At 45.4% G+C, this 23,017-nt stretch overlaps 1 long non-coding RNA gene across 2 annotated transcripts; it reads left to right on the top strand.

Moving 5' to 3' along the window:
- The first annotated feature begins 14,157 nt into the window (after nt 1–14,157).
- Nucleotides 14,158–22,647, top strand: LOC121202496 (uncharacterized). 2 transcript variants are annotated; one of them, XR_005898159.2, is made up of 3 exons: nt 14,158–14,864; nt 14,937–15,092; nt 21,980–22,647. It is a non-coding gene; the product is annotated as an uncharacterized LOC121202496 (long non-coding RNA). The 2 variants fall into 2 exon arrangements; XR_008695064.1 differs by lacking the exon at nt 21,980–22,647 and adding an exon at nt 15,549–16,748.
- Nucleotides 22,648–23,017: the final 370 nt, after the last annotated feature.

The raw sequence follows: 23,017 nt of genomic DNA, 5'->3' as shown, positions 1-23,017 counted from the left end.
CTGAGTTTATGTTGGCGGTTACATTTTAATGTGTGTTGGAGGCGGTGCTTAAATGCGTCCAGCGTAGTCTGTTCACTATAGGTTCAGTGTGTGAAGGACACAAAAATCATATGCACAGAAATACACAGATTGCAGAAAATGTTCCTTAAAATCTCTTTTCCCCTGTTCAAAGTGCTGAAGGCTTTTAAGTCTCGTGAAATCATCTAGGAATAAAGGGACACAATTCATGCAGTGATGCCTGTGTTTGCATCACGCTGTAACTATACAAAAAGTACTAGAGAGCGGCACACATCAAGGCCGAAGCCATTCACGTCGATAGCTGTGTGTGCAACTTTGTTGTTTAGAGCGCGAGAGCATCCTCGTTTGACCGACTTACGTTGTTGGAGGCGAAGATTTGCTTTTGTTGCATGTTTTCACTCTTGCTAGAACGTATTGGCAAAAAAAAAAATGGCATTGTGCCCACTCAATGTTTCTTCCAGGCTTTTCTAAAAATATGCTGTCATTGTAAAAAAAGAAAAAATTTTACAGCAAATGAGAATAGAGAATAGATGAATGTCAGATGCTCAGGCTTCCATGTAAGTGACACCACATACACCTATCACCAGCTCGAGACAGTTCACCACCAACTGAGCACCAGGAGGAACCTTGTAGTCATCAAAACCACCCAAACTGGGTTTACTGCTCTTTGGCTTCTCTTAATCTGCATAACACCAGCGGACGCTAAGTCGAAGGCTTGTACATCTTCCACTCATTTCCTGGGTTTTCCATGATGTCCGTTCAATTGTTTCCCCATTTATCTGCCTCTGCTATTAGCACTCTGCTTTCAGGTCAGATAACCAAGCAGCGGCAGAAGTGAATCTTTATTAAGCGGGATGGCTAAAGGTAGCCCTGGGCCTGTAACCTGCATGGATGTTACGTACAAAACAGCATCTGTGCGCGCCGGACACACACACACACACACACACACACACACACACACACACACACACACACACACACACACACACACACACACACACACACACACACACACACACACCCTGCGTTTTGTGGCCTACTTCTCTCCCATTGAGCCCAACCAACACAAAATGGATCGTGCCCAGGCAAGGTAACAGCATGGCTTAGCAATAATCATTTAAAAAAAAATGCATTCAGCGTGTGCATAGTTATTTAGGGTATGGAGCGCTTTCACATCAGCGCTATAATAAACCCATCCATATCAAGCGAACCCCGAGGCCGTAGCAGACACGGCGCTGCCGAAGAGTCAAATCCAGCAGCCCTAATTGCACTCGCTTTTAGCCAAGGAGAAGCAGAGGATCTTATTGTTTTGGACATACATGGGCGATTCCTGATACTTGTGATGGAGACAGCAGAGCCGAGTACAAAGGGAGACGGAACCAAACGCGAATGGAAATGAGAAGCAAGGGGTTGGGGGTCGTTACTGGAGAGAAAGGAAAGTATGAAACTAATTTTATCAAAATGAACTTTATCTGTTTTTGCTATTTTAGTGCTTTATCTTTGTAGCTCGCAGGATTTCTCCGTGAAGTGGAGTCCTGAGAGACTGCGCATTCTGCTCACTAAATATCACTTCTATGTCCAGGGGGGGAACATTTAAAAAGTCAATAAATTGAAGGTGATGCTGGTTAAGTCACTACATCATACATTTGCGCTTCAATGAATCCGATCTGAGGAAGAGGTAACTAAATATATGCTCCTGGGAGCAGAGCGGTATTTCAGGATAAAGAAATAAGTGATAATCACATTTACTAGAACCTTCCGCTTTTACAGCTCATTATGCACGCCAGGCATGAACCTTCCACCTCGTCATATGCAAAGCAGGCCACCGTCAGAGCTTCAAACCCGCCCGAGGGGCTCCGCATAAAAAAAAACTACACACAATAATAAATGTGTTATCAACCATTATCTCTCTGTCTGCCAATACATCCTCCTCTGCTTAAAAACACCCCCCTCAGGGCGAGGCGCCCCGAACAGAGAGGTGGATGTGACATCCCGACCCTGTTCCAAAACACGGGGAGGTCGGAGTTCAGAGGTCAGAGCATGTCTCGGCGCTTGCACTTCATTGAGCGAGACATGTTTGGTTGGGCTGTGCCCCGGGGCTTAGATTTCTATGACCTGATATGCAGTTAAATATCCTGCCTACCCCTCGCATCCTGTCTTCCTGCACTCTCTTCCCGTAGTCGCCCTAAAGCCAAGCTCTGTCTAATTTAATTAGTCACATTCACCTTTTTTCTGTTTTCCTTTCTCTGCTTCCCTTTTGTGTTGTTAAAAGAGTTTTTTCTTCTATCTAGCGCTTCCCCTGCCCTTTGTCGACCTCATTTGCTGCAGCTTGAGCTGTAATAATGCCAGAGGAGTGTGCTAAAAACAATAAGCTGCCAATTAGTATTGAGAGAGTTATTAGCTGTGGAGCACATTTAGGGTTCTAGACACGCGCTATTTGTTCTGTTTCAGTGTGTTTCTCTCTCTTTTTCTTTTTTTTTTTTTTCCTTTATTGTCGAGATGACAAAAAACAAGACGCGAGTAAGAAAAGAAAGAGGTCAGTGACGGCGAGGATGTGGGAACGTCGAGGAGGTTGGCAGGAAGCTGGTGGAGGCAGAGAGCTGAGCGTGTGAAAGCAGAAACGTCCCCGTGCACCTGTTTGTCTCTGACGGCCACGTACGCCGTCATCAGCGATAATCCGTCAGCCGCGTCGCTTCACGCGCGAGGCGGAAAAAGCAGCGCAAGAGCTGTTTTAACTCGCTAAAGCTCGCTTTCCTTCCAATATGCGCCCCCTCTGGCAAAACTCCAATCAACACGCTGACACTCTCACACAATATTGAAAAGCTCTGGAAGACAAAAGACTCTAGCAGTCAGACTGCTTATTCACCAGCTCTGACATGTATTGTTATTTGAAACCGCTGTCAGACAAACTACACACACACACACACACACACACACACACACACACACACACACACACACACACACACACACACACACACACACACACACACACACACAGTCTGCCTAATCATCTGACAACAAGGAGCCCATTGTGCTGTGTTATGACTTTGTAGAGCGACCCACCACCCAGAGGGGAGCAACATCTTCAAATCAAAGGCATACAACTTGCCACTCAAGAGCTGGATATCACAAGCCAAGCATGTGAGGTTAGACGAATACAGATGTAGCCACAGAGCATGTTAGTCAGCTGAGACACCACTTCCTCCCCCTTCCCCCCCCCTTAGCCCCCCCCGACCTTCATCCTAGAGCAGATGGACAAAAAGGTTATTCACGAGTCACAGGAGAATGTTTACACAGTTTTCCTCGGCTGAACTCCACGGGCTCAGGTCAAACAGAAAAGTGGTGGGAAACGGTTTTCGCTAACGCTGACACATTAAAAACGCTGGTAATTGACTCACTCTAGTTTGGACACAAAATATCCCATTCCTGTTCTTGTCACTGCAGACACTGAAGTCACTGCTAACAAGTTGTTCAGCTAAATTCTTATGCTAAATAAACAATGTCTGATTTAATTTCTCCTATGTAACAGTGCAAGCCACAGTAAATGTAAATGTTCATACACTTTGTTTGAGGTCCTGTTTTTTCTAAGGGCCATCACACATCCAGTCAAACTGCCGCATTTGCTGCCTTGGCGTCAGCATGAGCCAGCGAAGGCACGTGCTTTAAAACTAGTCTTTACAGCCTGTGTGACATGTGCTGAGAGCATCACGCTGCTTGGCACCGCATGCAGAAAGTGTTGCCCCTGAGGAGAGTGTGAAAATATACGTTTGAGGACGCAAACATGATACTATAGCCGGCGCAATCAGAGCGAACGCTGTACACTTAGTACTGAGTCATGGCTGAGAGTCATCATGTACTGTAGTGTACATGTACACTATACATACTGTACGGTGGCATCATATAATGCATGCCCCAGTGGATATTTTCTATAACAGGTCACCAGTTTATTGTTATAACACTTCCTATTACTGTACGTATATTCAACCCACAAAGGTTTTACAGTGTAGAATTTTTTTAACATGTGATGTATTTAATTACCTGATTCCATGCTGTTCTACATGACGTGCAGGTAATGATAGGACCCAAAGCTAGCGCAGCTACTTCTTCCTTCTACAACAGGCACCGCTTTGTATCTCCAAGGCCACGTTGTGTCTTGGAGCTCACCGATAACATAATTGAACCAGGGGAGTAAACAAATCCAATAAAGTCCATTTGATCTCCAATAAGAGGATAAACTGCCTTATTCTGCTACTGTTACTTTTATGTGGCGGATAACTCAGATGACTGAAGCAACATGGGGCCTCTGATAATAGTTGGCATGATGTCCTTATGGAATTTTGCGCGGTTATTTTTGTATGAAGAGATCAAAACACACACATCCTCTGTTTTTCTTGCAAGAACACCTGCGACAGTTAATCCCGGCTAGAACAACCTGCTGGAGCCCGTCACATTATGAGATGCTTTTTATTAAAGATCGCATGCCGTGTGTGAGTCTGTACTCTAAATTGGATTCTGTGTCACACGTGGAAGGGAAGCCAGGTTTAGTAATAGACAAGTGTGCAGTATTACCTTAAGAGCTTTAAGACACTGAATGTAATTACCTACAGTTGGAAACGGCAGCTTAAATGTCAACATTTTTAATAACGGGGGGAACTCTCCTCTCATAATCCGACTTTACATTCACAAGAAACTGATATGAGCAAAGTTGATTTGGCGGTTGGGAGCTTTTTCTGTTCCGCCAGTGACACACACTGTGAGCTTTTTAGATGCGTCCTCTTTATTTGGTTTGAGCTGCAATTAAAGGCAATCACTTGCGAATCATAGAAGCTCTGATTATAATCTTTTGTAACGTGAATTCCATCGTCATATGAAAGCAAATCAATACAAAGCGTTTCAGCAAAGCAGCTACTCAACGATGCTAATTGCCAAATCAACTGATTTCAAACAAGTCAGCAGTGGCTTTGTGGAATGTGGTGTTGAGTTGTTTGTGCTTGGTTGGGTTTTCTGAATGCGAGCGAGAGAGAGCGAAAGAGAGAGAGCAAGAGAGAAAGAGAGAGAGAGAGAGAGAGAGAGAGAGAGAGAGGTACCAGTACTAGAGGTAGTGTGCGTGATGTAAGCTCTCTGTCTCATCATAAGAAAGAAACATTTTGTCAAGAGGACACCTGTGAGTGACATAGCCCTTAATCAGACATTTAATTACATGAAATTTGCTGCATTAAACTCTGAGTCTTGTGAATTATCGCAGCCAATAATCCCACGCCGTCACTCAGTGTTCATCCACATATGTCCTTGCAAAGGTGTGTGATACAGGAATAACACAGCATTAGCGGCAAGGCAACAGAACAGCAGCTCCGGTGCTGTTAGTAAAGTTACAAGTCACAACCCAATCACTGTATTTATAGACTTGCTTTTATCACACTGATAAAAAGACAAGGTAGAATTTTTTATCTTCTTTGAAGGACAAGTCTCAGTGAAATGTGAGGCTTTGTGTATATAATATTTCAGGATCATTCACTTATTATATTATAATTTGTGGAGACATAGCATTTGACTTGCTATTTGTTTTGTCGTTTCATTCGCAGCCATATGCATATCCATATGTCTCCTGTGTTACGAGGAAAAGACTCCAGAAACCAGGATTAACACAATAACACAGATTTTGTACAGCCTGAGCATTTTGGACAACTAACCTGGTTGCAATGGACACCGCTTGTTCCTGCAGGAAAGGCTGAGAAGGCGTCAAAGACCAAAAACTGTACTGGGCACATTGTATAGTACAGTACAACCCGCAAACCAAACCGCGTCATGCTACATCTCAGGCATCTCTGCCAGGTGCCTTTAAGTGAACAGCCACACTGTTTCTAAACACAGTATGAAAGCTGGCTGTGTAGCTTAGCTGCCGCAGCCAGACGCCGCGCCGCGGCGGTGCCAGCGGCTGCCGAGTGTGGCAGCCACGCTCGGCTCTGTCACATCGGCTAACAGATGGCCTTCAAACGGCCCCTTTCGCCACAGCCGCGCCGGCACGCAGATAAATAAATATATAAACGCAGAATAAAAATGCAGTGACAAGTGATGAGGTCTCAAACATGCGGAGACAGCAGAAGTGGGTGGAGGTGGTGCCGCAGGTAGAGATGGCAAAAAGGAACAGGGAAAACAAAAGGGGGAGAGGGTGTGAGGATGGTTTTCAATGCAGTGGGAGGAAGGAGGCAGATGATAGAGAATGATGGGGTGGAAGAGGAGATGGTTGGACACAAGTAAACAGAAGGCGACAGTAGTGCAGATGTACAGACGGGGGTGGGAGGGGTTTCGGATGGAGGTCATCCGTCGCTGGGGAGAGGGATGATTGACATCTCTGAGGATTGTGAGCTTTGACAGCGGAATCTGATACTGTCCTCTTAGCTCCGGCCAACTGCACCTCACGTCTTCCTTTGGCGTGCGCTTGTAATGTCAGAGCTTAAAGGCGCTGGCACTGACAAACCGGCACCATTTGTTTATCGCGTTTATCTGACAGACGTGTTTTTATGCGCTGCACTGGCTGGATAGCACCTATCTATCAACCTGATATTTCATTTGCTGCCTCTGTCATGTGGAATTCCTTCATCCTGCGAATCTCGGCGTCGCGTCCGGGTCCAGGTCCTGGTGGCAGCCGGGTCGGCCAGGCCTCGTCCTCCCAGCCCTCACCTCCAGCCACTGCATGTCTGATGGGATGCACTGTACATCATAAAGCTACTGGCATCTGCTGCTTCTAACTGCTCTCCCATTCGGACACGACAGAACCTCACAAAGGGAAACGTGCAGCTTTTCTCTCGCTGGTTTTCAACAGATGTCAAAGAACCTTGAGTCTCTTCTTGAAGTAAATAACTTGTCCTTATAATCACTATAATAACTACTATTTTGGAAGATTTACTTTTGATTGCAGTCACACCTACTGTACTGCATAACACATGCTGAACATGATCTACACTCCACATGGTATGAAAACATGAACATTCATCTAAACCTTGAACTACATTTGAAGGAAGGTAGTCGACTGGTGATAAAAGTGACCTTTGTTCAAGACATCGTCAACTCTGCCGTTTGATAAAAAATCTTTGTACTAAAAAACATGAAATACAGCTATTTTCTGTGTTCTTTACTACACTGCAATCAGATGTGCCATTATCTGTAACTGTAAAGCAGAGTAATCCTTGAAAGCGAAGCCGTATGAATCGCAGACTCTTTCTAGAGAATGAATACAAACAGGTCTCCCTTTCACTCAGTGCCTATATAAAAACTGAGTGACGGACGAGCCGGTGATGAAGTTGAGTATCCTCCAAAGTACATGAAAGCTTTCACATGAAAGATAAATACACACTCATACACACATAAAGGATCAAGGCAGCCTCACACTGGGGGGTTTACATGTGTACCGTGTTGCATCAAAGCATGAGGGAGCCCAACAGGTCCCTGATATAGGAATGGATTTGTTTCACATTGATTACTCTCCATGCAGCAACTCTATATTCACGCTCCATTATTTGCCATTGTCTCTCGCTTTCTTGCTCTCCCCACCACCCCTGCCTGCAGCAAACGCGACTCCCCCACACAAGCTAAATGCGCCGACATACGAGAGAGGAAAAAAGGGAGAGAAACGGAAAGGGAAACGGAGGAGAATTGGGATGATCCATGAATCTGTGGGATGAAAATGAAAGTGAGAATCTTTCTTTCTCAAAGGAAACTTTCACCAAAGAGAATGTCCCACTCTACGCAGAACAGACAATGAGCTCCCCCTCCTTTCTTCTCTCCTCTATCCTCTTCTCTCTTCCTTACAGTACAATAATTCTAATTATGTTCAGACAACTAAACATGCCAGCTCTAACGACAGCACAGATATGGGGAAATTGGCTAATTTGCACAATAATAAATGTAGGTTTGAGCCCACAGAAAGCCTATTAACATTTAAATGATACAAGGACGTTATCTCTAAAGTGTGTGCTTATCCAGGGTGGCTTTTTGCGTGGATGTGCAGGGAATGATCAAACAGCCATGCATCTGCCTGTGCCCCGCGCTCCTCAGTGCAACACTGACAACCCTGCTGACAGTGCTTTGTAATTGGTGAGAAAAGTGTGTGTGTGTGTGTGTGTGTGTGTGTGTGTGTGTGTGTGTGTGTGTGTGTGTGTGTGTGTGGGGGGGTGTGTGTGGGGGTGTGTGTGTGTGTGTGTGTGTGTGTGTGTGTGTGTGTGTGTGTGTGAGCAGGGCACAGGGAGGCACCAAGGAGCACAGATCTGGGTGGTGTAGGGAAGAAGCAGCGCGAGGTGATAATGTGGGGAAAGGTTGAACTGTGAGGCAGAAAGGTTGAAGGAGGGGTGAGAACCCTAATGGCGAAAGAGAGGAAACAAAGCTCCATTACATTTACTGTATGGATATGGTATACCACATGATGTGGAGGATGCAAGAGACGGATCAAATCTCCAGGAAAATGCATGACTATTTTAAATTGACAGATTAAATCCCATGAGTACAGGAAGACTTCTTTTGTTAGTGACTTGTACTGTACCTTTAAATTACATAAAAAATGCAACTTACAGTAAGCTGAGTCATTTCTGTAAAGCATCAGTCATTATGTACTTAGGTGTAGTACAGTATCTGACTGAGACCAAGTGTGAGCAGAGCTGGTAACTATCTGAAATCACGATGTTGAAGATGTTGGAGATCTTCACGTTTCGCGTGTTGCCTCCTTCACACTCGGCCCAGCGACAACATCTCCCCAAGGTGAGAAGGTGTCTGACACTCGCCTGCTGAGAGCTACACGTGTGAAGGATCTAGACAATGTCCAGGCCTGATTCTCGCAGTTCTCTTACCCACATGTCATGTGATAAAAGCTGCTATACGTCGCCGCATGCTGTTCTCTCTTGAAGGCTGACGTGACTGAAATAATCTTGCTCACAAAATGTGGTGATGTGTGTGAATTCCATCTCTCCCTTTCTTTCGGTGATAATAATGAAAGTCCATCACTTAGTTTAGGGTCACGGAGAAACGTCCTTGTTTCAGCAAAAAAAGAAAAAAAAAATTAGTAAAGCTACACACTTCAGAAAAATGTAGGCTACCCTTAAATCACATGCTTGCACAAGATTTTAATGAAAAACCAAAAACCTTTACTAATTTAAATTGCATGAATTGTTAGAAGAGGCTGAACAAAGGTCACGGGAAACTAAAATTGTCTGCAGATAAATGGGAGAATGCCACAAACGCACTAAGACACAGTAACAGCGACAATTTGTACCACAGCACCTCACTTTGTTGTCTCAACCCTGTCTATAAGCCTCACGTGCCCGTCTGCACCCTGCACGACGTCTGGGCTCGCTCCCGATGAGTCCTCTAATGGTGTCCTGGTGGAGCTTAACCCAGATCTGAATCAGGCCATCGCTGAGCTCCTGGACAGTCGGCGGTGGTACTAGGTGCTGGCTGTTGACACATACCGTCCCAAAGGTGCTCATTTGGATTCATGCCAAGGAAACATGTGGGTCAGTCAGCGGCATCAACGCCTTCATCATCCGGCAGCTCCCTACGACCCCCCACCACCAGCCCCCCACCCTTCCTTTAAGGAGTCTGTGTCTGATTCTTCCTCAAACTGGGATCTGCTGCCCTGATCCAGCCCTTTCTCTGGTGTAACCCCCAGTCTACCTGTATCCCCTCTATAGACTTTGCTGGGACCCGCTATAACTTTTGCATATGGAGTAATATTAGCCGAACAGAGAAAAAGGAGCTCAGACAAAGCGCGTGTCTAAGGCCCTGACACGCAGACCCATTTCAATCCTGAGAGCTGTCTTGCTTTTGCATTTCAGACCTGTTATCGGTTATTCTGAAAGAAGCCACAGCACTTTCACAAAGCCTACTGTACCTGTGTGCGTTCCTCACCCAAGTTAAACACACCTACATCTAACGCCGTCACACGTTTGGTCCATTTGGGTGCCTCCGGCCAAATGGCTGCGGCTGCAACAGATACCTACAGTATAAGGAGACGCTGGTTCAACAAGAACTCAGCTGTTGTTTCAAAATGTCAGATACACATTTACTTAGGGTACAGTAAGCGCCTAAATAAATGAGATCAGTTGCAACTGTTGATTATATTACCATTCATCCAAATCTGTCATGGCATCACCAGGTCCCCTGCGACCACTGCGTCTCCCGTTGCATTAGAGCGCGTTACTGCAAATTTACCGCCACTTTTTTGCCTGCAAGGTGTGTTTCTGTGCTAATGATGTGCTTGAATTCTTCTGTGAGCGTGTGTTGACGTCTCTGCCTCAAATGGACCTCACCCCCTACTAGTCCATGCTAAAATAAGCAGCGCTCATCACGACTAGCGCGCACAAACTCCCTCTTTACCCTCTCTGTCCCTCTGCTGGGAATATAGTTTATCTCCTCAACCCCTCATTACCATACCAATAGCAAGCAGACAGCTAGAGCTAGTTTGTCAAAGGTATTTTAATTACCAATTAGAGAGTTGGCTGCCTGTGCGATGCCTTTTTTCCCCCCACTCTCTTTCTTGCTTTCTCGTAGTCGGTGCATACCTAGGTGTATAGCTGAGAGCACAAGGTTCCCTGGTGCCATAGCCTTGATAAACAATGTCCCATTCAACTCCATATGAATAATTAAGTACCGAGTGTTGAGAAGAGAGGGCACTTGTTTATTTAGAGAGAATAGTCTTGTCCGTGGCTGTATACAAGCAGTGAAGAGATGCCAGAGAAGCTTATAGCCCACCGTGACATTATCCAAATGGCACACATACAAAAGACACAGAAACCCTTCGCGTTTGCACTGTGACACATTAAATGACACTCATAAATGATGAACGACGTGGATAAATAGGGTGGTAAATATAAAATATTGATGTGGAATTGGCAGACGAGGCATGTGATGTCTTTATTAAGCGCGCTCCTTGCGTGTGGGCGTGTTCACTGCTCTTTAAACTCTATGGATTATTTTGTTTTGGTTCACGGGAAGAGTCCGATCAATTATATTATTTGACGTGCGATCACAAAAAAAAGCTTAACAGTACATTGCAGCGATGTAGCTTAAGGGTCCACGGGTGAACCTACTGTAGCAGCTTCCATGCGCTTTGAGGTCGTGTGCAGTAACCGGCGTCCACTGGCCTGTGTGGCACCTTTTAAATATATCATGAAGCATATATCTTTGTCTCTCTCTCCCTTTCTTTGTTATACCCTTTGACTCAATCCATCAGCTTTTATTGAGTGCATAGCTAACTTCACCCGGTGGACTTTTATGAGGAAAAGTGCAAATCTGCAGAATCCTGCACTGTGGGTACATCGGTAGCGATGCACGCTCTGATGCACATGGAGAGAAAATAAATCTAATATGGGACCTGATGCAATTCAAGCTGCCTGTTGAGTAGATGCGAATGAACATGGATGACACTATCACGTTCATGCCATAATCTCATTAATGTTTATAGGCGAGGACATGATGCCTGTTAGCTTGTAGCGATCACTTAGCAGAACGGTCCCAAGTGCACAGCATTGAGAATGAGCACTCGCAGCCCACATAAACTAATGATCAAGGAGGCCATTGCCATATTAGGCAGAGCTTAAAGGTTCCTGCACATGCTTTTTTTTCACGCTAAATAATGCAATGATGGGACCATGATGCTTCAATAAGGGTGTCTGTAACCGTTTTTTTTCAAACAGCCCTGTAGATCGCCCACACTGCCCGTCTCAAAGTTTGTATTTTCAGGCCCCTGGTGGAAAACGCTGTTTTAGGAGTCTGTCGCACCTGAAATGATCTCCACACCTGTTTGCAGTAGTGCACATGACGTCATAGGGGTCACAGGTCACAACATCCAGCTGTTGTTGTCGTTTGGCTAAAGCTAATGGCTAATGGTGCGCTAACGGCCTGTTAACGGCCAAAACAACACCGGGCGGGTGGCGGTGAATGGACCTCATGGTTGTAGCTGGAGAGTGTGACACTGTAGAGAACCTGAGCCCACACAGCACCCTGTAACACGGCGGTAGCTGCTCAGCTCTCTGTGGTGCCGGAGCTCCACTCTGTCCAACTGTGTGTGTAGGAAATGCTGTTTAGGTATTCTGCGTTTGTCTGGGCAGGACCAGAGGTGGTTCTGTGTGTGGTTGCCAGTGATAGATGTAGTCAAGTGTGTAACTACGACACAAATCGTGCTTAGACGGGATAAAGTAGAAAATGTGAAGTAAGTGGTGAGTTCACTTCTAACACGCCCGGAGTGTCTTAACATGAACCAGAGAGTCATAGAAATGTACCAGAAGAAGAAAAAAGATTTTGCATGTGCTGGCACCTTTAACTCAGACTTACACAGTAGAGTGCACGTGGCTTCCACGAACTCTGGCTTCCGCCGAGGTGTTTGCTAAACTCTTTTCCTTCCAACCAGTAGTTGGGCTTTCTAGTTATTTTATTAGTGTTCCGTGCCAGCAGCTGTGAGGGGGACAAGCGAAGGGAGTAATAAAGACAGATGTGAGTGCACAGCGTGAGCTGGTAGTCTAAGCCTGGAGTCAAGGTATACTGTTCTGGCAACAGAGAGCACCAGACAGCTGAGCCACGGGGGAACTCAGCAAGACACATTTAAAATGTCTGATGGATAGCTGTAAAGACAATAATCAGTCACACGAAAAGCATTAAAGCCAGAATACGAACGCCACAGCGTGACGCTTCACTTCATTACGGCGTCATCAGTCACTGAGGTGTTAACAAAAACAGCAACATCTTGACACCATAATATCTATTTACAAAGGTTGTGGAAGTGTCATTAAGGGAAACATATGTCAAGCAGAGACGATAATGTTGTTTTGCATGGTGTTCTCTAAGGTGCGTGTTGTTTCTCTGCCGGTTCCTGCACCTGCGTTCCAGCCCTGCAGAGAAGCAGTGGAAATTAGTGACCTGTATAATGCACATTTTACACTATCCAGCTTTAGCTATGGCAGATTGCCAGTGCTGTAAGTGCTTTGATGAGGCATTTCTACATTTCACGTAATTAAGATAAGATATACAGGTAAGAGTGAGTCCAGTGAGGCCGCACTGTGTTCAGTTTCATTCCAACGTGCTATTTTAAATGCAGAAGTGTCTCAGATGCTTCTCATTTGCAAGCTGTAATGGCACACGACAAATTACAATGAGTTTTACTGCAGTGGTTCATGAGGGCTGAAAAAGAGAAAAATCTGTCCAAGTGACTAAAAGTCATTTCAAAATGAATGATGTGCTCTTTGATGCCTGTGGACCGTTATTTCACGAATTAGAACCTATTCACGTCGAACAGGTAGCACATTTTCAAATCATGTCCAATATGAGCGATGTAACATTCTACATGAGTGTAAACTTCCTCATAACACTTAATATCAAACTCTTAATATCAAAAATGAATATTTTATTTTATTTAATGGCGACACATGTTTCACAGTAATGGCTAAGTGTGTGTATGAAGCTGTCGGACTGGTTTGAGACCTCTTCCCACTCCCACTTTGTTGTTTCTTCTTTCTCCCTCTTTTTCACAGCTTCCTTTATAGCCCCAGGTCCCACAGTTGCAATTAATCCACCCTTCTTCAAAGCTGATCCACTGATCTTACATTAAGAAGAGGGCTTTATCTAGTAGTGTGTGTATGTGTGTGTATGAGTGTTTGTGTGCAAACCCAAGACACTGAAGAGTACTTAACCCTGATCTCAATCTCTAGTAGCAGTAGGGGGCATGAGGGGGTTACGCTCTTACAATGGGCATAAATACATGTATTGTATGAAAGCTGTAGACAATGGAGGGTTCTTCTCACTACACCCTATGGATATAAAGATCCAATTAGAGGTCTAACCAATTTCCAACTATCACAAGGCCCATAATAAAAAAACCCAAAGCCAATAATTCCCACGAGGTTTATATTTTACTATTAATCATCTATAATTCTGGCATCGTGTGACAGTTGACCAGGCTGCTACAGTCACCACTCCAGCTTCTCGGCCTCCGTTAGAGCAGGACATCCCATGACTCTCGCTCCGTTCAGCTCTGCTCCCAGTAGCGTTAGAGCACGGGGGCAGAAAGCGAGACAAGCGGCACTGAGAGTTTGATGGCCCTCAAAGTAAAGACTCAAGGAATGTGGTGACACACTTCTGACACCAGTCCCCGGGATGTCCTACATAATGAGTGTTTTAATGAGTGCCCAGACTCTTTTTATCCATGTTTGTTAATTAATCAGTATACATGCCATGCCAACAGATGGCAGTAAGGATAAGGTGCCTCTGGGGAAGTGACTAATAGGGTAATAGGAAGGGAAGGAGAAAGAATGACAGAACAGTCCCCAGAGTGCCGACAGGTGACCTCTGTCGTATTATTGCAGGCAGGTCTCTGTTGTACATGCTGCTGAACTCACTGGTCATAAAAGGGCAGGATTTGCATGCGTGTGTTTGTGTATTCCAGACAAGTACACAAACGCAGGTCAGGGACATACACGTGCATGTGAGACGCACCAGCACCACACATGTTGAAAGCACCGCACGGCGACGGAACATATTTCTTTTTTTCGGGTCTCCCCCAGCGGGGCCCTTCACTGTACTGGTTTCCACGGCAATGCAAGGGGAGAGGAATAATGGTCCTGCTGTGGGGCCCCATCACGCAGATGGACTGGGCCCAGCACATATGCTGACAGAACATTTTACATCTCCCTCCACTTCTGCGCGCGGGGCCCCGCCCGAGCGCACGGGGGCCCGGACGGAATATTAATGATCCCAATTCAATTTGCAGGAGCCAGAGCAACTTCCTGGATGAGCAGTGTCGACACTTCTGTGTAATGGATGACGAGCGTGCGGGGACTGCGCGTTGTTGACCTAATAATGAGGTAGGAGTACAGGATAAAAGCTCCGTTAAAACCTCGGCTCGTGGTGCTGTTGTGTTCTTCTTCCCTCCACAGATGGAGGCCGCTCTTCTCAGAACAGAAGCGCTGCCACCTCTGAACTCGAAGTTTTATTCCAGCTCGCGTTTCGCCCTGGCGGACGCGGCAAAGCCTTCCGCACAAAAGCTCTCAGCTTCTCCACGCGTCTTGGCTTTTGTGCAGGTTATTACCAAGGTAACCGCGGAGCGACCCGAGCATCACTGTACATCTTTAAACAGAAAATCACTCAAGTACAGTAGCAAAATGAATTCCACTGTACAATGAGCCTGATGAACTGATTGATGAGCACAGAATTAATACAGTTAGTCAGCGGCGGCTTTTTACGCACCCTCCAGGGATGCAGCAACATTACTCACGCACAAATACTGGGCTTACAACACAGGACCAGTGTCAAGGCTGTTACATACCTTTAATCGATGAAACAAGCATCTAGGACGATTCCTGTGCTGCATGTGGACGTCCACAGAGAATCCCTCCTACTGGACTGTATGTCTCACATACGTGTTAGATGAAGATATTTAATGAACCAGTGGACCAATATTGACCTCTTCTATCTGACAGTGTATTGGCTGTTATGTTTATAGTATATAGTTGTTGTACTGGCTTTTATGTTCTGCCCTGTATCTTTAGAGTCTATCTCCTATGATTTGCATTTCGGATGGAGTCTGGTTCTGAGGATGTGTTTGGATCAGGGCTCCCTCCGACCAACGAGGTGCTGTGGCCTAGTTCAACAAGCTTCAGTTATTCCCCTCCTGCAAGAAGCAGACAGAAGGCCGCGGAGCTTCGCTTCTGTGATGTCCAATATTTGCTCTACTTTCAGTTTTGGTCCTAAGAGGAATGTTTCCCTCTATCTGTTTAGTGCTCTGCTGGTTTTAACAGGCAGTTTTGAACTTTGCCTGCTTGGACGGATGCAGGATTTTTTTCATAGAAAAGCCACATTCTGCTGGAAAATGAGCTGACCACAATCGCAAAGCGGTTGGAAGTACAATCAAAACCATGAGCTGCAGCCAGAGCCGAGGGGCGTTCAACGCATTTTGTGTCATTTGTTGATCTAAAAATGTTGAATAGAGCAGCTTTAGGCAGCTCTTGGCCATATCAGGCAATACCTCATTAAATACTGTACTTGGCTGCTTGTGTAGCTTTGTGCCTCTGCCTGTAGGGGTACAGTACAGTATACTGTAACTAATTTGAAAGTATATTTCTTCTGGTAGCTTCTAATAAATACTTTGTATTTAACCTATAACAGGATGAAACTGCTTTCAATACCATGACAACATTAGAGATGAATATAATCTAAAAGGAAATTAGTAATTTACATTTCTTGGCACTAGTCAATGGCACATTTCCAGATTCCGTTTCTTTCTAGTGAAGTTGGAGGCTGATTTAGATCGTAACCTTGTAGATGATTATTCCTTTTCACAATTACTTTGCTTCTTTCACACAGTAGTCAAAGGCTTCCACTCAGAGTCTATCCAGGAGCAGGAAGGACACACCACAGGAGGCTTATCTGTCCATCACATCTAGCTTTTGTTGCGATACCTTCATCAGGTCATATTAATTAATTTAACAATGTTTTTCCTGTTCTTTACTTCAAAGCCATTGTTTAATTATATCACTGTTCCACAAATGTGATACACATTTAATACACACGTTATGAGTTAACACACATGACAAAAACATGCCTTCTCGCTGTGTATAGTATGATGTAGCATCCAGCTGCAGCATCATTGTTCATGCCGTTTGATGTGCTGTATAATGTGCTGTGTAATATGTGCAAGAGTGCATAGCCTAAAATAGCATTTCTGAAATTATAAAATGACACACAATGGTGTCCTTATGTTCCCTCGCTCTATTTTTCTCAGTGATGGGGCTCGTGACGCTCTCTGGCTTAGCGCTCACATTTAAGCCTGCATTTTAGCTGACTGCCTTTCAAGAGCCCGATTGGAGAACTGAAAAGCATGTCACCCTCTTCTCTTTTTTTTGGGGGGGGGGGACTCTGCAGGGGGCAGTCCTCGACATGGCGGTGGATCACGCATGAACACAAAAGCGAGAGGGGAGGTGTGCTCTGCTTTTCATGAATTTAGTCAAGGCGTTTCAAAAACATATGTGTGTCCAGTTTTGGGTCAAGCCTAAACAAACCCCACGGCATTTTAACCATTGTAAGCGTTGCTGAATTCAAACCACAGGAAAAAGTGCTCTCTGGCGCCCATGCTGCCTTAAATAAGCAGAGCAAGTATAAATACATTTAAAGGACAAAGATTATCTGGGATGTAGATTGGCATGTTATCCCGAATTACAGACAGAAGAGCTGGGGGGGGGGGCATTTAGATTATCCATTATCCATTGTACCATCTTAGTCTTGGCCAGCCAGCCAGCTCCACTTAATAACAATTTAGGCTTGGTGTTTCCATGGCGACCAGTACTTGATTGCTTGCCCTAATCTTCTTTAATGTGGCTTAATGCGGTTTGTATCTGTCAACATTTTTGCTTCGGCCCCTTTCGGCCTCTCTCTGCAGGCAGTTGCCTGTGATGCCGCATCGCAGGGCTCACAGAAAGGCAACGCGTCCCCCTCGACTTCTGACATCAAGACAGCTTAACATTAAACCGTACTTTTGCTGTCCTGGTTAAAGCTCGCGTGAGGCAATCGCGGCTGAAGTGTTCACTGGCACCTGTGCAGGCCTCCGCAGCGTCACAAATACCTTTAGAGTAAAACATGGCCTAATTATTCTCTTCCCCTCCTCCATCTTCCTTACACTCCACCCACGGCTCGTCCCCCTCCCTCCGTCTCTTTCCTTATAGCTCCCTGCGTCTGCCCAGACTTCACCGCTCCTTTGAGACTCCAGCAGTTCCGTAGTTACTCCTGTCTTCATCCGTGTCCACGCGGCAACTAACAGGCCCTCGTTGTACTAGGATAAAGCCTCCAGTACATCATTAGCGCTTATCGTCTTGGCTTGGAAAAAGTTGAACAATACCGCGGCTCGTTAGGACAGCAGAAATCGTGCCCGGCGTCGCACCGACTCGTTGAGATCAAATTGTAGCATGTCATATTTCAGGTGTTTTGCAATTAAATACACAGCAGGGCCTCGAGGTATAATTAAAATGAAATTGAGCACTGCCAATCTCTGCGACGACCTCAAGGTATTGCAAGATGCTGAGATATTAAATCAATACTTCTATCTTTGAAAACACCCATCCAATCTCACAGACACCCGCTAGAACTGATGGATGGCACCATGTACTTTTCATGCAAATCAATATCTCACCGACGAGGAGAAAAAGGAATCACATTGACATAATATCTGTTTGAAGACACATGATAAAATCCATTATATATACATGAAACTGAACAGATGTTACGGCATCATACAAAGGGTTACTTTTATTGTCGACGGCAACCTCAAATAGTTAATTTGGAGCTGCTATTAACATTAGCTACCTTGTTTTTAATAATCAATTATGATTCAAATGTTTTCAACAGCGGGATCCATTATTCTCCTTCGAGCAGCGTAGGCCGCGGCTTGTTGGTGATGGAAAATGTAGTTTTATCCGCCCACCAGAAGCTGATGCAGGAAATGGAGGTTTGGATGTGTTGACCTCCATATTGGTTACATCATTCACGTTTTGACCTTTCTAAGTAATTGCAAGACAGGGTGAGAATTGGCTCATTGCCTCCTCAGATGCATCTTGGCTTTCAACAGGCACACAGGTCAGACCCCAACTTTAGGCAGAGGCAGCGCGCTGAGCATTTCAAGACACACAGGAGTCCAAAAGCCTCGAGCAGCATTTTAATGCTACTGCAATACTGTTTATGGAGTGGCTGTATGTGTTTAGTCAGGTATATAAAATATCATCATCTCTGGAGTTTGTTTCTTTATTACACATAGGTGCATATTCATTTATCCATTTTGCTCTGACCACCTTATCTACTGTACACTGACTTATTAAAGTGAATGCTGACATGTTCTAGCTGGTCTGGGGCCTTTACTCATCTCACATGATTGACAGAATCCTATGCTTGCCTAGTGCCGAAGCCGCTTTGAATGAACACTACACGTACATGATGATGAGCCCTGCTCTTAAGTACATGCTATGGATCACAGGAGCTACTGTAGCTGCTACGGTGGACGGATGCACAGCGATTGGCCACAGATCAAGGTGGTTCAGTGGTGGTGCTGACAAATCAGGCACCGGAGCAGAGATGAGTCAGTGTAGATGTTAAACATTAAGTTAAAAGTGCAACAGACGCGCAGTATATAAAGTGTGTATGAAGAACAAGTCAGATGGGTGTTTACTTTCCCCACACACACACACACACACGCACACGCACACGCACACGCACACGCACACGCACACACACACACACACACACACACACACACACACACACACACACACACACACACACACACACACACACACAGTAGGCACATCCTCCACACACTGTGCAGCTGTGAGGCTGGCAGAAGTGTTAGCCCAGCTGGCAATGTGTGCATCTCAATGGCATACCAGGGTTGTGTTGAAATTATAGATGTGCCAACAGATGTTTGGCATTGCTGTTATGGTTGTGTGCCACTATCTGTATGTTTATTGTGTGTGCGCGTGTGTGTGTGTTCAGCATGTATACTGAAGAGACGTGCACACTTGCATTTGTTTGTGAGTATTTTCTAAATGCGTTTGGTTGTTTTCTGCTTTGTGTGTGTATATGACTTGCGTTCATTTCATTATAGGTTGTGTGTGTGTGTGTGCTTGTGTGTGTGTGTGTGCTTGTGTGTGTGTGTGCGCACATGCGTGTGCTTGTGTGTGTGCGTGCGTGTGTGTGCGTGTGTGTGCGTGTGTGTGTTTGTGCATGTGCGTGCGTGTGTGTGCGTGTGTGCGTGTGTTTTTGTGCATGTGCGTGTGTGTGTATATGTGTGTGTGCGCGCGCGCGTGTGCAGCCCATGGAGATGAATTAGAGGAATTTAGAATTTATGAGTAGTTGAGCATGAGCAGCCGCCAGTGGTTCTTTTTGCAATATTGATAGTGTATTGTAACAAGAAGCAAGTGAAGCCTTTGGCTGGATAAAATAGAAGTGGGAATAAAATAAAGATAAAAACGGAGAAGGTGATTTGGGGGGGAGGAAAGCAGAGACTGTGGAAAAGAGGTGAGAAAGAGTTTGATGTGAGGATCGAAGCGGCTGAAAATGGAGGGAGTAAAGTGGCACAAGGGAGCAGAGACGTGAAATCATAACGCAGAAGGAATTAGAAAGACAGGTTATATAATTTTGTATTTTTTTTTCTCCTGAAAGAGTAAAAGGAGGCAGTTGAATTTGGATGAGGAAGACACAGATGTAGAGTGAAACATGTCATGCGTGCGCGGAGCGAGTCTGAGAAATGCCAGAAGACGTAAGAAAAGGAAGATAAATGCGTAAACGCAATCCTAAAACGCACTTATGTGCCGCCTCCCATGGGGCACGTCTGACGGCAGCATTTACTACTGTACGTTGCCTTTTTTAATGTGTAATTATTAAAACCTCTGAACAATCATGGTAGTGTCAAACCACCTGCTGGCTTCGCTCTTTATAATCAAATCTGCGGCGCGCTCGTCACCTCGCTGCTGTCACTCAGTCCCAGCGCGTGCTGACAAACACGACAGACGGAGCGCGTGAGAGGAGGGAAGGAGGCCGGCGAAGGAGGATGTGACTCCTAATGACAATGGATGGAAGGCTTGGAACAGGAGGGAGAGCACAGGAAGGAAGGATCAAAATAAACCGTGCGAAGGGCGCAGAAGGAGGAGAGGCAACATCTGCGCAACATCTGGGAGCGGAGCCGAGAAGGAGCGGAGCGCGGGTTTACGGCCGCGCGGGGGGGGGGAGCTACTGTAGAGAGACCGAGTGAGAACGCAACGAGGGGCGAGCGAGGGAGAGGGAGAGGAGCCAAAGGAGATAGACGCTATTGCCGTAATTAAAGCGCAGGATGAGGTCACCGCTGGGGACACGGTGCGGCTTTAATAGCCCAGAGATTTGGCCGGCGTCCCATCGGCCCTTTAACTCTGCATTAAGCTGATTACCCTCACATTTAACCAAAAATCACCGCCCACACTCGCTTTCTCGCCTAATATCACTTTGACTAAAACATTTTTGGAGGTGGGGTGAGGCCTTGGGGGCGAGGGAGAGAGAGAGAAAGAGAGAGAGAGGGGGGCATCGCTGGAATCCCTTTGATTTGTGTCTTTCTACGACACACGCTGCCTCCGTGGATGTTAATCCTGCTGTTTCCTTTTGTCGTTATTTACTTTTGTGTTCACATTGCATCTGTTTGTGAGTGCTAGAAGCGGAGCACTTGAATTACACATGGCGCGGACGTGGACATGGTTTCCCTTTGAATGGTTGAGTCGCTCAACCACTCTGCCGAAGCGTTGGATGGTTTAATACCAATAATTGCAGCTTTCGTTGAGCGATTCATTGTTTTAATGCAGCTGCGGTTAACGTCACAATCATCAGCATTATTTTCAGTGCGTTGGTTCAAATAAACAGATGCATGCAGATCACCCCCCCCCCATCACGTCCATCATGTGGACCTGGAGACTATTTGCAACCTCAATCATCTTTATTAATCAAAGCGATTAGGAAATTGTAGTGTCTGTGGAAGAGGTGTGGTGCAATTTCCAAAGGGAACGCAACATGCGACCTGTCGTCCAGACAAGGCAGGTTTTATCAAACGTCCAATCAGATACAGGGATACAAGATACCTCTACAAACAACAGCAAATGACCGTCATGAAACTCGTTGAACATCAACCCTTTGACACAAAGCTGCAACCTAAATAAACGTGTTATACTGTAGTTTATGTAGTGAGGATTTGCTTATATATAGTACGTAGTGACTTATAATATTAAGATGAATGTGCTGAAATATTTAAGCTTTAAGTTTACTGACATACAGTATAAATAAAATAAGACAATGTTACACAACAGAGCTGTCCCCCCAGATTTGGCCCCATTCTGGGATTTACTATGAATATCTCAAAAAATAGATTTTTTTTTTTCTGCTTCGATCTACAGTAACTTCAGATCCGTTTTTTACACAGGGCAGAAATCTAAGAAGAGCAGCAGGACATTTTGTGAAGGGACGCGACCCCAGTAGAACATCAGGTTGATAAATACGCTTCAACGACCTCATCCTGCCTGTGAAACATGGCGGTGCTGGTGTTGGGCTTTGAACCTGTTTGCTGCCTCTGGTCCAGGACGACTCGCTGAGCTATGGATTCTACTGTAAGTGAGTCCACATGAAATAAAAAAAACAAACAAACTCTGAACTGAGGCTCAAAAGAAAATAAAGGAAGATAAAGGATCACACTACATATTCAATGAAAGAATGGTGAAGGATAAAAACATCCAAGGCAAATTCCTGACACAAATCCTGACAAAATGAAATGATACCGAAGCACCTTGAGCATTCAGTTCACACAGGGAAGCTTCTGTAACCAGGAGGAGGACTAGGCTCCACAATGCATATCTACTGTACAGTTAGGCCTGGCTGAAGCCGAAGGGGGTCACACCAGTCACTCAGGGCTCAGACTCACAGTCCTGATGCCCAACATTTAAGATTGGCCCATTTTCTCATCAGGAAATCATTTATTACCTGAGCTGCATATCTTTTTAGGCCAGACTACGCCCTCAACTTGTCTCCACTCTGTCATGGGCTGAGCAATTTTTCACAAGCAATCGATAGGTGTAAAGTAGTTTGGTTGTTTTGCGTTTGTTTTGGGGTCGTTATTGTTTCTTAATATTCAGCCTACATGTCAAACGAGGTCACATTTATCCCGAACCAGGGCTTTCAAAGCCAGTTCAGGCTTTGAAAGCATCCAGGCGCCACAGTGCTTTGCGTGTTTGCCTTATGTGAACATTGCCGTGAAGTGGTGTTTGTGTTTGTGACATAGGCCCTGAGTGAGTGGATATCAGGCTTCTTTCTAGTACTCCACATATCTGGTGTTCACACTTGGCTGAACCCACCGGACCGACTCTGGCTACATGAAGCCCCGGGTCCCTTTACGGTATACCCTGCCTCCCTCTCTCCCTCTCTCTCTCCCTCTGTCTCTCTCTCTCTCCACAGTCACAGGATTAAC

The sequence above is a fragment of the Betta splendens genome, chromosome 1 (genome assembly GCF_900634795.4).
Source record: "Betta splendens chromosome 1, fBetSpl5.4, whole genome shotgun sequence".
NCBI classification, from domain to species: Eukaryota; Metazoa; Chordata; class Actinopteri; order Anabantiformes; family Osphronemidae; genus Betta; species Betta splendens.
Note: the sequence above shows the minus strand (reverse complement) of the source record. Positions and strands in the feature narration are given on the sequence as shown.